Source organism: Pleurodeles waltl, chromosome 2_2, assembly GCF_031143425.1.
Source record: "Pleurodeles waltl isolate 20211129_DDA chromosome 2_2, aPleWal1.hap1.20221129, whole genome shotgun sequence".
NCBI lineage: Eukaryota > Metazoa > Chordata > Amphibia > Caudata > Salamandridae > Pleurodeles > Pleurodeles waltl.
Window position 1 is genome coordinate 851,881,093 of NC_090439.1, and position 15,981 is coordinate 851,897,073.

The following is a 15,981-nucleotide window of genomic DNA, read 5'->3' on the forward strand; positions in this document are numbered from 1 at the left end:
ATTCTTAAAAAAATTAAAAATCCCAAGATTGTCTCAAGAACAGAAGCAAAGATTAGAAGAACATATTTCAATAGAAGAGATAGCTAAAGCTATTGAATGTCTAGCTACAAATAAAGCCCCGGGAGAAGATGGCTTCCCCACAGAATTCTATAAAATCACAAAAACTAAAATTATTCCAATTCTACACTCCTTTTTTAATGAATCTCTAATCAAAGGCCACTTCCCACCTGAATTTCTAAGAGCGCGCATTACAGTACTTCTTAAACCCGATAAAGACCCTTTGGAATGCTCCAGCTATTGACCCATATCTTTAATAAATTCTGATATTAAAATCTTGGCCAAAATATTAGCGACAAGATTAAATTCAGTCATCACGTCTCTCATACATCCCTCACAAGTAGGATTTGTTCCATCGCGTTCCTCCTCTAACCATCTACGAACCATCCTGCACCTGTTATGGCAACAACGTAATAAACTAGACAAAAATATCCTTTTATCCTTAGACACTGAAAAGGCATTTGATAGAGTAGAATGGGGATATTTATTCCGTACCATGGATAGAATGGGTATAGGTCCAGATTTTATTACGCTTGCTAAAGGAATGTATAACTCCCCTACAGCTGCGATTACTTGCAATGGCTTCACTTCCCCCTACTTTAAAATCTCACGTGGAACCCGTCAAGGATGTCCTCTCTCTCCCTTGTTATTCCTCATAGCATTAGAACCCTTAGCTATTGCAATCAGAAAAAATATCAATATACACGGTATCGCTACTTTATCCGGTGAGATAAAAGCTTTTTATTATGCTGATGATATTCTACTCACATTATCCAACCCAAATACCTCAATTAACGCTCTGATTGATTTATTAATACACTTCTCGGCATTCTCTGGATATAAGATCAACTGGTCTAAATGTGAAGCTTTGCCAATGAACACCTGTACCACTTCAACAACTTTAGGGGATCTACCTTTCAATTGGAAATCATCTCAACTGAAATATCTTGGGATCCTTCTCAATACGGGACTAAAAAATATTGCGATGGATAATTTGAACCCCATTATAGACAAACTTAAAAGAGACTTTGTTAGATGGTCTCAACTGAATCTGTCATTATGGGGAAGAGTGCAGATTATTAAAATGAACACAATTCCGAAATTTAATTATGTTTTTAACATGCTATCACTCCCCCTTACTTTGATTTTTTTTAAGAATACAACCTCTCTAATAAGCCGTTTCATTTGGGGAGGGAAAACCCCCCGTATAAGTGGTGCGAAATTACACTCATCCTCCCTAAAAGGTGGCCTTAGACTCCCACACCTGGAAACTTACTGGATAGCACAACAATTATCTCACTCGACCTCCATGATATCTGAGAAAGATAAGATACCTATATGGGTCAAATTGGAACAACATTTATTGAAAACTACCACTTCTTTGGCGATTTATCTCCCCATCCTCCAATCCAATCATATATTCATCCCAATTAGCATGGCAAAAAGCACATAAAATTATAAACTGTAATATCCATATACATTTAAATGCTCCGTTATGGAATAACTCAGCGATTATACATAAAGGAAAAGAGCTAAATTGGTTTATCTGGAAAAAATGTAAAGTCAACAACATATCAGACTTATATAATCAAAACAATTCTTTGAAATCATTTACACAACTTCAAGAAACACATCGACTCCCGACCTTACAACTTCATAACTATATACTACTAACATCGATTTTAAACACTATAACATCCTTGAATTCAGACCTTTTGATTCACTCATCCATTGCACGCCATATTTATATATGGAGAAATTTTAAAGGCACGGTATCTGGCCTGTATTCTTTACTAATTGATAAATCTTTTTCAGATAATACATCCAAAGATCTACAATCTTGGTGGTCTACACGACTTAACATTACCTATACAGATAAAGATTGGGCTAAACTTTTAGAGAATTATAATAAAGGGATTCGTGATGCAAGGATGAAACTTAATTACTTAAAAATTTTACATAGATGGCATTGGTCACCTTCGAAACTCTACTCTGCTAAACTTAGTAATGATTCCAATTGCTGGAGATGTGACCAAACCAATTGTGATATCGTTCACATTCCTGGGACTGTACTGCACTCCAACCATTCTGGATACAAATATCACAATATTTAAGGAAAGTATTGCCCAATATCTCCCCACAATCACCTCGCCTATTTTTACTACATGATACCCAAGGTCTAGGTACACTTTCCTCACATCTATATAGATGGCTTTCTACTGCAATTAGTGTAGCCAAAGTTAATATATTGCGTTTTTGGAAATCTAATGTTTTACCATCTACTCAAATGTGGTTAAAGGATATGTTTGATATTGCCCAGTTTGAAAGAATGCTATATAAATTAAACGATAACTTACAACAATTTGACCAAATATGGAATCTATTCTTGACTAGCTAATATTTTCACTTCTCTTGTGTATTTCTTTAAATGTTCAATAATTCACAAATAATATCTCATGCTATTATTATATTTTCAACATTATTGACAATAATTTTTTTCTATTTCTTCTCTAGTTAGGTTGTAGATAAATGTAACTTTGTAATAATATATTTTATCATTTTGACATAATATATATTTGCTTATTATTTCTCTGTCAGGAATATCAGATATAATATAATTAACAATGTTTTATTTATGGAAAATATCTAAACATCTCACTGTACACTGGAATCTCTTTAATGTGAATCTAAGTTCTTTCTTTATCTTTTTGTAAAATCTATAATTATTTGTTCACTTATAAAAATTTAATAAAGAATTGAAAAAAAAAAAAGATAATTGTATTTGACAAATCACGAAAACAACTGAATGAATTTTCATGAAATATGCCAAAATTATACATTATGGTGCAGAAATTATACTTTTCACTGTATGCAGTGCCACTGTTCACCACTCCAGTCTATGTCACTCCACTGTGCGCCACTCCACTGTGACGCTTCTCACTATATGCTATTCCATTCTACACCATTCTACTGTACACTACTCCACTCTACTTTATTCCACTGTATGCCGCTCCACTCTACCACACTCCACTGTATGCTATTCAAGTGTATACCACTCCACTGTACGCACTTCACTCCACATCACTCCACTCTATGCCACTTCATTCTATGCTATTCAATTGGACCTGCTCCAGTGTACAGCACTCCACTGTATGCTACTACACTCTACCCCATGATACTGTATGTCTCTCCAGTCTACACCACTCCATTATACGCCACTCCACTGTACGCTACTCCACTATACACTATTACACTCTATGCCACTCCACTGTACAACACTCTGCTCTATGCCACTCCACACTATGCTATAACCCTGTACACAGCTCCACCCTACACCACTCCACCACTGTTCTACACTGTATGACATAGCACTCAACTACTCTCTTCAATACCCCACTCCACTAAATGACACAACACTCCACTCTCTGGCACTCTCCTCCAATGCACTCTACAACACTCCAGTTAACAATACTCCACACTTTGACACTGTACTTCACCCTACTCCACTCTAAACACTACTCCACAGAGCAGCCTCCAGGCCAAAGATCACATCACCATCTTTGACGCACCTTTGATCAACATTTGCCTCATGGTGTACAAAAGTAGAGCAGTGCCTGGAAATTATTATGATGTTTTTCTTTTGATGTCCACTTATTCCTTTCTCTCATCAGTTTCTGTATTGGTTGGTTAGTGTGGTGAGATTAGAGAGGAAATGTCCACTGTAAGTCGCCATACAAAGGAAACCTCTGATCTTTGGAACACTTTGTGAAGCTACTTCCACCATAATGACATTTACAGTATTACCTTCTGCTGGCGCACCATCTGTCTGAATTCAAATAATTCTTTATGGTTCTTCATGAATTTGTGTTTTTCCTTTGCAGGACGAGCCACTTATCTTGTAATCTCTCCAGAATTTAATGCAGGTGCTCATGATGATCAGATGGGCATAAATGCAGATGTTGTTACTCTCACTGATTGGTCCTTGCAACATGAGTAAGCTCTCTCATGGTGTTTTGAAACACCTCGGATGTAGACAACATTCTGAATATATATTTTTATGCCTACAAGGCTCTGCAAGCCTGGAGAATTGTGATGTATGGGATTCTTAATGGAGCAGCAGTAATTGGTCCCCTAATATCGAAAACCAGCAGATTTCATTGAAATGAGGCATGATGTGATCCTTCGTAAACATAAAGTGCAGTTACTGATTGATGGCTTTATTGTGGAGCCAATTGTCCACAGATATTATGACTGCCCTTAGTTGTCCAATGATGTTGGTTGCAAGTCTGTTTTAGGCATCCAGGATGCCTAATTCAGAAAATAAGCCTCTTGGTCTCAGTGCATTGGGTGTTGACGAAGCTTCAATCATTTCATGATTTGTGGGTTATCCTCAAGACAGACGTAAGATTAGGGTGTAAGCTAGCGGTATTATATGTATGTTGAAATTGACTGTGGTACTGGTTGGGGCCAAAATATTCATAAAACCTGATACAGATGAAGCTACATATATTAAAAGTGATTATTAATAAAATTGAAGTTGGCAGCAAATAATTCTTAGGGAAAACAACAACACAACTGTGAGTGTCTTCATTGTCTTCCAGAATGAATTCAGCCTACCTCGTGTTAGAGTGCATGCTCAAGTTGAACAGTGGTTCTGGAGGGTATGGTTGCAGAAGTGACTACCACTGAGACTTACAGTGGCCTCGAGGATGGTCATGGTTGTGCAGGAAGAGACAGTGTCTTATTATGCTTAATATTATGGTCCTTACTGTGGGGATCAGGGGCCAGATGTAGGTACAAAAAAATTAGCGACTCGCAATTTGTGAGTATTTGCGACTCGCAAATTGCGTGTCGCTAATAAGAATGCAGGTACAATGTCCGTGTACAATTTGCGACTCGCACCCGGAGTCGCAACGCAGATAGCGAGTCCGCTGTTTGCGAGGTCGCTTTTTGCGACCTCGCAAAAAACGAACTCGCAATTTGCGAGTGGGTGTCGCAAATTGCGAGTACCATGTAAATTGATTGCAGGTGCTGCAGAACACTCCAGAAACCACTCCAGAACACTTTGGAAACACTTCCTGGCACATGATGATGACATCACAGCCAGGAAGTTTACAAATACACCTGGGAGGAGGAAGGACCACACCCATTTTAAACTGCTGAACTGCAAACAGGAGGAACAGCAGCTACAATGGCTGAAACACCTAGAAAACGAAAACTCAAATTCTCTGAGAAGGAGCTGGAGGTGCTGAAGGAAGAATGCTGTCAGCACTATGATGAACTGTTTGGAAAGGCAGCCCTCAATGTGCCAGAAGCCACCAAAAAACAACTCTGGCTGGAGATCCAAGAAAAAGTGAACTCACTGGGGGTGAGCCACAGGAGTGTGGAAGAGATAAAAAAACGGTGGTATGACCTCCGCTCCCGGACCAAGGAGAGGGTGGCAGAAAGGCTCCGGGAGATGAGAGGCACAGGAGGGGGACAATCATCCGTACCACCACCCACACCCCTGGAAGAAAGGGTGGAGGAGACCCTGGAGCAGGAGGCAGTGACAGGAATAGGAGATCTGGACATCTCTGAGCCCACTACATCAACCGGTGAGTACCATGTGATATGCCTGTACCCCCATCAATGCCATTCGCCCACCCACCATGTACACAGGGGCATGCACAAGCAAGATAGCTCCATTTCAGGGTAGCAAACACCAGAATGATGCATTATGGGAAATGTAGTCAAATAGCCAGTTCATAGGCAAATGTTTATTAGGAAGTGTGCAACAGATAGTAGACACTGACAGTCTGTTCCCCATGTCCCACAGGTCTCCCACAAGACACCACCACAAGCCACAGCAGCCAGCCCTATGAGGACAGCACAGGAGCTGCCACCACTCCCAACTGCACGACCAACACCATCCCTGTGATGTCCACACCTGCTGCAACTTTTTTTCAGGAGGCTGCGCCAGCAACAGGCAGGAGTGCCACAGTAGAGCACACAGAACCCTGTCCCTGATGTTGGGGCACATGGCAGCAATGTGCCCCATGCATGGTTTGCATTTAGATGAACATGAACAGTTAGTAATTGTAAATAGTTGTATTTCTGCACATATTAAATAGTTTTTTTGTTCCACTTAACAAATTGAGTTTTTGGTCAGTAGGTGAGTATGGTTGAAGTTGACACGTACCTTCCAAAGTATTGGGTTGCGATGTGTTCCCGTCTCAGTCTGCCTTGATTTGCTATACTCCGATCCCCATGATGGCGATGTGGTTGCTCTTGCTCTTCATCCTCAGAATCTGGGTCTGCAGGGGTGAGAGGTAGCCCACGTTGGGTGGCAATATTGTGCAGGATGGCGCATGCGACAACAATTTTGAATGCTGTAATGGGGGTATACTGGAGGGCACCTCCACTGCGGTGGAGGCATCTGAACATTACTTTCAGTAATCCGAAGGTGCGTTCTATGATGTTCCTGGTCCTCTTATGTGCACTGTTGTATCGCCTCTCTGAATCATTGCTGGGTGTTAAGAAGGGAGTCATTATCCATGGCCGTAGAGCATATGCACTGTCACCTGTTGGGCACAAACATTACACTGTTAGAAAGTCCTGGTTGGTGTGTACAGTGACCTGTGTGTATGTCTGCAAGGTGTATGCAGCTCTACCTAGGAGGTATCCGTCTCCAAATTCCCCACGTTCCAGGCGTTGGTGTATCCCACTGTGCCTAAAAATGTAGGAGTCATGGGTACTGCCTGGAAATTTTGCAACAATGTTGGTGATGACATAATGGGCGTCACAAACAACCTGAATATTGAGTGAGTGGGTACACTTTCTGTTGCGGAACAGATGTTACAGGTTTGCAGGGGGGCATATTTGAATATGTGTCCCATCTACACATCCTATGACATGGGGAAAGTTGTCAATCCGGTAAAAGTCTAGCTTGGTGCTGTTAATTTCTGCCTCATTCCTGGGTAGGTATATGAAGTGAGACATGTGTGTGAGTAAGGCATCTAGGAATGCCCTGAGGAACCTTGATAGTGCACTTTGTGATACACCACCTGCCACAGCAATGACCCCCTGATAGCTCCCCGAGGCCAAGAGGTGCAGTGGGCATAGCACTTGCACATGCGTAGGGATGGCGCAGCCGCGCATAGTCTGGCGTTCTAGCTGTGGTTTTAGTAATTCAATTAATTCTAGTATGGCTGGGCTGCTAAGGCGGTATTTGTCATATATCTCTTCCTCAGTTTGCTGAAAAAGAGTCTGCCTTGTTCTATGGATCTTCTCCTGTCTGTGGCTCCTCCTCTTCCTCCTCTGCTGGGCTGCGTGGACTCTCCTCCTCACTGCTATCAGATATATCTCCGCCATCTTGAGTAACCCAGATGCCTTCTGGGTCTCCTTTTATACTTTGGTAATGATTACCACCTGCTCTGAGTTAGTGGTAAATGGGACATGCAAACTGGGCTTTTTGCGACTAGTCGCAATTTGCGAGTTGCAATTGCATATGGTTTGCGACTCGCAAATTGCGACTTCCTAGTTGCGGGTCGCAAAATGGGGTCGCAAATTTTGCGAGTCGGTAACGGCTCCCATCGCTTTTTGCGAGTCGGAAATGGGATTTTTGCATCCCATTTCCGATTTTGCACAGTCGCAAATAGCGATTCGGGCCATTTGCGACTCGCAAAAGTTTGCTACATCTGGCCCCAGGTCACTTCATGCGGGTGACAGGCATCCAATGAGAATTGTAGTGTCTGAACACTTTTTGGGTTTCCTGGAACACAAAGGGATTCCTAGGCCTCAACCGAATTAGTTGAGTCCATTTACCACTGATGACCCAGGGCCTGGACTACAGTGGACAATGATAACTGTGCAGTGCGCACCAAGTACACCCATTTAGCACTTGACACTCAGGGGAGCGAGCTGAGTAGTACAAGGCTTTCCCAGGTAGATGATGTCATGTTAACAGACTCAGAACTCAACAATGTAGTAATTACTCCCTAAATAATACAATGTTCAGTCAGCGCTTTTACTTGATAAGGAAACAGTACTTTAATATACCGTTACATAATACTACAGAAAGATATTGAACATCCATATGCAAGAATACCACTGATATGCTATTACTTAGGACTTAGGTAAATATACATGGGAAATCTCAACATGTGCTTGTTAAGTTCTGAATAAGCCACTCCAATAGCTTGATCTTCAATCCTTTATTTAGGAGCTACATTCCACCACCAACCCTCTAAGTAGCGGTCAACTCCTTAACTGTCCCCCTACCATTAAAATCCTATAATTGTGACACCGTGGGGTTCCGCGGCGTCCCCCTCGCGGGCTGCAGTCAGATCGGCGGTCTGCGTTTCGGGCATCTGATCCTGCCACAGGCAGTTTTTTGGGCCGTGACCTGTTTTCTCGACCACGGCATGGCTCGGGAGTCCACTCTTTGGCACTGGGTCACACCGCATTCGCTTGTGGCCCCCACAGCTTTTCTTACCTGCTTACTGGACCACTTTTTCTTTTTTCTTTCTTCTTTTTCCTTTTCTTCTTGTGGACATATTTTCTTCTTGCCAGGTGTCTGTGTTTCCTTCCCTGCATGCATTGCTTACTACCTTTTCTACGATGGCAATTTTTCCATTCACCTGTATGTGGCTTTCCCAATCCAAAATGGTATCTTTAGTTCTTCCTCCATGTCACTTCTTGTTTGTCAGCATAAAAGCACAGAAGATCTTCTTTTCCTTGCGTTGCAAACACTTCTATCCTGGTGGTGCTCCTCGCTCCTGCTTCCTGTGTTTTTGGACCTATCCTGTACTTTGCCTGCAGTTTTGTTGTTCCTGATTCTTAATTCTTTTCTGCTTTTCTTTTTGGCTCTTCTCCAAATGCTAACATTCCTCGCCTGGTCATATAGCTGACATTCTTCTGTTTAACATTCCATTCTCCATTTACTTAACAACCACTCTGAGCTAATGTAGTACATAACACATCTTTCCCCCTTAACAAAAACAATCATTGATGAAAAGAAAGAGAGAGATAGAACATAGATTTAAAAAAAGTCTACAATCCAATTGCAACTCAATCACAATGAGGATGTATACACTTATCATTTAACCATTTATATTTAGTTCTTGAATGCTCAAGCAATAAAACATTCACTAGTCCTTTATTTATTTTTTGTGTTCCTGCATTACTTAGGTACTCATTTTGACATCGGCGGTAAAAACCGCCTACCGCCGCGGCGACAGCCGTGAAAAGACCATTGCCGTGGCTACCAGCCGTCCGTCATATTATGACCACAGCTGGATTTCCGCCACAAAAATGGCGGAAATCCGGCTGTGGCCATGCCGGCGGATGGCAGTAAGGTGTCGCTGTTGCACCAGCAGCGCCACGTTAGTAGACCGACAACAGCAGTATTATGACCAATAATACGGCCTGGCGGTGTTCTGCTGGCGGGTGCTGCTGGCGGTAGCAGCACCCTATCCCGTTCCCTGCCGGAGGACCCCCTGGATCCAGGTAAGTCGGGTCTCCGACATGGGAGGGGGGTGGGGGGTTTTGTGTGTGTGTGGGGATGTGTGAATGTTTGTGTGTGCATGGATGCGGGTGTGTGTTGCGTGTTGAATGCACGTGTGCATGTATGGAGGTGTGAGTACGTGAATGTTGTGTTATGTGAATGTGTGTCTGCATGTATGTTTGAAAGTGTGTGCAGATGTTTGTGTGAATGGATGTATGCATTTGTGTAAGCATGTGGGAATGGGTGTGTGTATTCGTGTGTGTGAAGGGGACATGAATGTTGGGAGTAAGGGGAGGTCAGGAGCAGTGGGGGGGGTTAGGGGATTACTGGAAAGGAAGGGGGAGGGGGGAGACTCCTTTCAGTGACAGGGAAGGAATTCCCTGCACTGATATGGCCTACCACCATGGTTTTCATGGCATTACGAACACCACGAAAACCATGGCGGTAGACGGGGTCATAATCCCGCAGGTGGAACAATGGCAGCCGCCGGGCTGGAGTTGGATATCTCCAGCCCGACAGCTGTTACTGCCGTGGCGGTCGGATTGGTACATTGGCGGGTTGCCTTCAGCCAACCTACCAATGTCATAATATTGCGGTAAGTACCGCCAGCCTGTTGGCGGTACTACTGCCACATTAACGCCAACCGCCGGGGTCATAATGACGCCCTTAGTCTCTTTGATACTTGTCCATTCACACCTGGATTTACCACAGGAAGAACTCGCTCTTGTGCACCCTGGGAGATGGAATCTTCACCCTTTACCAATTTAGACAAATTCCAAACATCCCCTGAATCAAAGATTGCAAAACACTTTCTTGCCATAGTAAATACAAATGGACCCATGAGTTTTGATTGCCCTTTCTTCACTATCCCAGATCTTTTAATCAACAATTTGTCTCCCTTCTTCCATCTACAGTCTTGCAAACATTTCTTGGCATAAACTTGTGCCTTATATTTCTTTTGGTGTTTTAATCTGCGCAACATTAATGAATCATCAGAACATTCCTTTTCCACTTCTGTGCTTATTTTCAGCCAAGCTGGATTGAGCTTGCAACAAGGTTTTCTTCCTCTTAATACTGCAAATGGCGAAACCAATGTTACACTATTAGAAGTGATCTGATGTGCCCACCAGGTTTCCCTTAACACATCTTTCAAAGAAGATTTTCTCAAAAGAGCATTCTATGCACAGCTGTTTACCAGTTTATTCACATTCTCTGCCAGTCCAGTTCCCTACCGGAGGACCCCCTGGATCCAGGTAAGTCGGGTCTCTGACAGGGGAGGGGGTGGGTGTGTTGTTTGTGTGTGTGGGGATGTGTAAATGTTTGTGTGTGCGTGGATGCAGGTGTGTGTTGAATGCATGTGTGCATGTATGGAGGTGTGAGTGCGTGAATGTTGTGTTATGTGAATGCGTGTCTGCGTGTATGTTTGAAAGTGTGTGCAGATGTGTGTATGAATAGATGTATGCATGCGTGTAAGCATGTGGGAATTGGTGTGTTTATGCATGTGTGTGTGTGTGTGTGTGAAGGGGGGCGTGAATGTTGGGGAAGGGTCAGGGGGTCTGGAGCGGTGGGGGATGTGGGGATTACTGGAAAGGAAGGGGGGAGTCCCCTATCAGTGACAGGGAAGGAATTTCGTCACTGATATGGCCTACCGCCATGGTTTTCATGGCGTTATGAACGCCACGAAAACCATGGCGGTAGGCAAGGTCATAATCCTGCAGGCGGAACAGTGGCGGCTGCTGGGCTGGAGATGGATATCTCCATCCCAGCAACTGTTACCGCTGTGGCGGTCGGAGTGGTACATTGGCGGGTTGGCTTCAGCGTGCCATTTCCATTGCCCTTAAGGGTCAGTTGGCCATCATCAGGACCCTTGATCCCCTATTAATTTGGTCCCCTACCTTTAAGAAAAGTGCCAGCATACGGAACCTGTTGGTTCATACTAGACCCCAACAACCAGCTCTTAGGAATGAACCTATCATGTGGGACCTACCACCGGTAAGGGGACACACAGCGTGTGGTTCCTGCAGTGTCTGCCCTTTAACAAAAATTACTGAGATGGTAGAGGTAGGTCTAGCATTACCATGGATACAGACGAAACACACCAATTGCAATTCTGAGAATGTGATTTATTTAATTCAATGCCCGTGCAGCCTTCCTTATATTGGGATGACTACACAGAAGGTAAAAATCCAAATTATGGAACATAGAAGCAACATTAGGTGTAAAAGAACAACAACAAGAATGACATCCCATTTCATGAAGGTGGGTCACCCAGCAGAAGATTTGACTTGGATGGTATTGGACAAACCCACTATTCCCCCACGTACAGTAGATATTAAAGGGTTTTTATTTAGGCGTGAGCAAGTCCTTTACACTGAAAACCTTCGCATTCTTAATCAGAGCCAGCATTTGAGAGATATTTGGTAAAGGTTGTCTGTCAACCCAAATGTTCTTATCCAATACTCTCAAATCAACACACCCCTATCCCCCATCTTTTGGCGCAAAAACTACTGGTGCTAACAACTCTGACCTTTATCTCTCTTCAATTGCACCCTTCTCCTTTAACCTTCTGATCTCCTGTTACAAAGGAGTCAACATCATATGAATAACTTTCCTAACCTTAGACACAAATGGTAGAGCATTATTCTTCAACACAATTTGGTGTTCAAAATATTTTAGCAGACCCAAATCATTCCAAAATACTTTAGGTACTTTAGGGAATCTTGAGTAAATTTAAATAGGAGACACCTTATCTGTCATTACCAACACTTTCTGTTTAGCATTGGGATTAAGTGTTATTCCCATGTCCCTCTGGTGTCCCCACCCTAAAAGGTTATCCCCTCTTCTGACCACGTAAGCTTTCCCCACGGTTCCACGATCCTCAAACTGAATCTTCATCACAGAATATCCTAAAACATCTATCTTTTTGCTACCATACCTAACTGGATTTATGTCTTGATCCTGTAATGTGACTTCATTCGAGCCAAATATTAAGTCACAATTCTTATCGCCAATGATCGTGTATGGGGATCCTCAGTCTGAAAATACTGATATTCTTTTACTATCAACCATTATTTCACATTCTGCCATTTCAATTAGATCTGCATCTACCATGCCATCATTTCTCACACTGAACACAAACCTTTCTTCGACTTCCTGCACAAAATTTGACATTCTGCTTGGTTTCTCTGCGAACGCCAGCATAATCCCCGTTCCACATTTTTTACAGGACTCAAACCTAGCAAAACATCTTGGACTATTAGAAAGATGTCCTTCACTTCCACACCTGAAACATTTCCTCACCCCACTTCTATATTCATCTTGATTTTTTTTCTTTTAATTAACATCTTTGCCTCTACTTTTCACATTCTTGTCAAGAGCTTTGTCTGTGAGCTTGTCTGACCTCTTTACTTCATTTACCGTTGCATCCAAATTTGAAGCATCGTCCTTTCCTTTTTCAACATGCATTTTGTGTACCTACGTTTGTGCTCTCTCCTGCTTGAACCATTGCAACAGTATCTCTCAAATTATGGTTCCTTGCAAGCAGCTTCTCCTGGATCTTAACATCATTCATGCACCTAATCCTTTGATCCCTCACCAACGAATCAGTCAGATGATCATAGTCACATGTGTGGGCGAACGTTTTCAAAACAGCCACATAGCTACCAATTTTCTATTTTTTCCTTGAATTCTTGTGAAAATGTGTGTCTTTCTAATATATTCACATGTAATCCAAAGTGTTTCTCCAACATCATCACTGACATATTATAAACATTGTTAGTTCACCCTCACCTTCTCCAATATTAATCTCATCTAGACTTTCATAGACATTGTAGTCTTCAATTCCTAAATTATGTAGAAGGATTGCTTGTTTGGGAACTGCAGAACATTTTTCACCCACCCCCTATTGCAATTATGTATGAATCGAAAATCTGTTTCCATCTTTTCCACAGAAGGACAGGATCACCCTTATCAGACTGAAAAGTGGGCGGTTCAGACATATCAGCACTCAACATGGCTGTCCTATGCTTTTTTTCATGCTTATTAATATTTTCAGAGGGCAACCCTGCCCGATATAATTTGTTTAAGAATGGTTAATATTCACTACCAACTCTTAGATGCATGAAAAGGTTTCCTGGTGGCAACGTAAAGTATAGTAGTAACTCACAATAATAGCAACATGAAACATAAATATATATGATGTGCCTATCATTGCTTTTACAGTACAGACATAGAATCCCCAAATATGACTAGCAATGTGCTGCAACCAACATCTTTGTGACCAACAATTTTTCTTTTTTTTGTGCTGTTGGAAATGGCCTTTCTGCAGGGTCACCCCCAAACGTTTTGTCTTCAGCCTTCTCTTTTTCTGACCTTATTTTTGCTGGCACACTTTACCGCTGCTAATCAGTGCTAAAGTGCATATTTAATTTACTTGTAAGTCCCTAGTTAAGTGCACTACATGTCCCCAGGGCCTGTAAATTAAATGCTACTAGTGGGCTGCAGCACTGGGTGTGCCACCCACGTAAGCAGCCACCTAACCATGTCTCAGGCCTGCCACTGCAGTGCCTGTGTGTGCAGTTTAACTGCCACTTCGACTTGGCATTTAAAAGTACTTGGCAAGCCTTACACTCCCCTTTTTCTACATATAAGTCACCCCTAAGGTAGGCCCTCGGTAGCCCATAGGGCAGGGTGCATGTAGGTAAAAGGCAGGACATGAACATGTGTGTTCTATATGTCCTGGGAGTGTAAAACACCTAAATTAGTATTTACATTGCTTTGAGGCCTGCTCCATCATAGAATAGCATTAGGGCTACCCTCATATATTGTTTGAGTGGTAAATCCTGATCTGAAAGGAGTAGCCAGGTCATATTTAGTATGGTCAGAATGGTGATACAAAATCCTGCCTAATGGTGAAGTTGGATTTTATATTACTATTTTAGAAATGCTACTTTTAGAAAGTGAGCATTTCTCTACACTTAAATCCTTCTGTGCCTTCCAATCCACGTCTGGCTAGGTTTAGTTGACAGCTCCCTTGTGCATTCAATCAGACAACCCCAAACACAGGATGCTCAGCCACACTTGCACACATCTGCATATTGAATGGGTCTTCCTGGGCTGGGAGGATGGAGGGCGTGACACTTACATGTCAAAGGACAGTAGCCTGCCCTCACACAAAGGACTGCCACACCCCCTACTGGGACCCTGGCAGACAGGATGGAACTGAAAGGGGGCCTTGTGCACTTCTAAGCCACTCTTTGGCTTAGAAGTCCACTTCAAAGGCACATTTGGGTATTTAAGCAGGGTCTCTGACCCTACCAACTCAGACACTTCTTGACAAGACACTCTTGTCACATACACTTTCTGGAGAAGAAACCTGAACCAGAACATGCAACCTGCCAAGAAGAACTGCTGCCTTGCTGTTGCCCTGCTGCTCTCTTTCTGTGCTGAAGAAGTGCCCTCCAAGGGCTTGGATAGAGCTTGCCTCCTGTTCCCTGAAGTCTCAGGACCAAAAAGACTTCATTTCTGCAAGAAGAACTCCCTGTGCGGCGAAAGTCGACGCACAGCCTGCCAGAAACAATGAACATCCTGCATTGCAGTGAGGAAATCACTGCACGGTGAACAGGAACGACACAGCCTAACTTTGCAAGGAGAAGAGCGACGCAGCCCCAGCGTAGTGACCGGAAATTTGACACACAGACGATTGGATCGATGCAAAGCTGAGCCAGAACAATGCAGCCCAACTTCCTGCGAGGAATCGATGCAGCGCCTGCTGTGTAGTAGAAATTTCCAAGCAACGCCCACCGGATCGATGCAGCCGCTGTGACTTTGTCCTGCCAGTGCTGGATTTCAACGCATCGTCCCCGGTGCGTCCGAAAACCCAGCAAATCGAAGAGGATCCAAGACCGAGCGCCGGAAATCGACACAAAGCCTTCCCTGCGTGAAAACTAAACGACGCATTGCCGTGTGCGGCCTGAGAAGTCGACGCACACCTACCTGTTTTCCTCACATCCCCTCCTCTGTGGTTCCTTGCGAAGATTTTGTACGCAAACCAGGTACTTTGTACTTGCAGGAGACATTTGTTGCTTTTAAGAGACTAAAGACACTTTAGTTCATTTTAACAGTGATATTTCAAAATATACTTATTGCATCTTAATCATTTTGACCTGCATCTTACCAGATAAATATTAAATATTTTTCTAAACAATGTGTGGTGTATTTTTGTAGTGTTCTACTGTGTTATTGCATGATTTATTGCACAAATACTTTACACATTGCCTTCTAAGTTAAGTCTGACTGCTCAGTGCCAAGCTACCAGAGGGTGGGCACAGGATAACTGGGATTGAGTGTGACTCACCCTGACTAGAGTGAAGGTCCTTGCTTGGACAGGGGGTAACCTGACTGCCAACCAAAGACCCCATTTCTAACAGGTGCTTATCACC